Here is a 1483-nt window from a genome sequence, read left to right as displayed (position 1 = left end):
GTGTGTGTGTGTGTGTGTGTGTGTGTGTGTGTGTGTATATATATATATTTATATATATATAACAATTCTGTAACTGTAACTTCGGTCGTAGCTGTGCTTTTTTTTGGAAATCGAATTTCCCAGAGGAACCCACCCGAGGGATTAATAAAGTTCTATCTTATCTTATCTTATCTTACATTACACAAAACATCACATGGGGAAGACAGGTCAGAGAGGTATAACAATGGAAAAATGCACCACATGAGGAAAGATAAGGAGAAAAAAAATAACTCCCCCACAGACTGAGCTCCAACAGGGAGATCAGTTTGAGAACAGAAAAAAAATTATGGGTGTGTGCATATCAGTGTATATGTATGTGTGTGCGTGTCCAGAGTTCAGCTGAGACAGTGTCCTTCGCCCTGCTAGGCTAAGTAAACAGTCTTCCAGCCAACCCAGGTGGCCTTGCATGGAATGGGAAGGAACAGACTAAACACAGTCGTTCTGTGATGTTGTCATTTCTTGTGCTCAAGGAGCAGATTCTGAGAACTCACGGCAGTGCGCCTCCCCGAGATGTCATCCAATTTGTGCACAGAGATTCCGAGCTAACCCTTCCGAGGTGTAATCCAGTCTGCAGTCAGAGATCTTATGAGTATTTATAGCAGCCATAGCCTTTCCAAGATCTTATCCGTGCTGCACTCAAACCCATTTTGAGAAACTCACGCCTCTCCCATTGTTTCAATCCCAGCGGGCAGCCTTGTGGGGGTTTGAACAACAGGTTCCGCTTCCTTAATTCTTCGATAAGTCAGGGCCAAGCCAGCTCCGATCCGCCAGAACCCTGTTACCATGGTTCCGAATAGGTAGATATCTTCAGCACTCAGGCTCACCCAAGCCCAAACTTCTCGTTGAGAAAGGGGTGTGAATTGCATTTAAGGACCAGTTGATCCAATCCATAATTCCTCTTTTAGGTTTTAGAGAACTGTCATGAATCGCTGTGCGGCAGGCAGGAGTTGGACCCAAATGCAGGACTCACAGACTCGGGGGGGGTGAACTCAAAACACAGCTTTATTTGCTGGCAGGGGAAAAACATACAAACTAAACTAATCTAAACTGGGACCAACAAACTAAAACTCACAAGGAGGGAGACAAGGAGACACAGGGAGATCCACACAGCATGAGGGACAACACAACACTGACTCAGAGAAACACAGGGTTTAAATACACTGGGGAGTAACGAGGGGAATGAGACACAGAAGGAGGGCACAGCTGGGAGAAATCAGGACTGATGATGTCGTGTTTTCAATAAAACATCAGTAGTAGTGAGCAAGCTTCTTTATTTTAACGTGGCTCACATCCATGCACGCAAACATAACCTGCTGCTGCTTCTACGACACAGTATATATCACAATTTATATATCACAAACCTAGGATCACTGGACTAAATGACTACAGACCCGTGGCTCTGACATCTGTGGTCATGAAGTCATTTGAGCGCCTAGTTCTCTCC

This window comes from Pundamilia nyererei, unplaced genomic scaffold (genome assembly GCF_000239375.1).
Source record: "Pundamilia nyererei isolate P.nyererei 1_Seehausen unplaced genomic scaffold, PunNye1.0 scaffold00092, whole genome shotgun sequence".
In the NCBI taxonomy this organism is placed as follows: Eukaryota; Metazoa; Chordata; class Actinopteri; order Cichliformes; family Cichlidae; genus Pundamilia; species Pundamilia nyererei.
Note: the sequence above shows the minus strand (reverse complement) of the source record.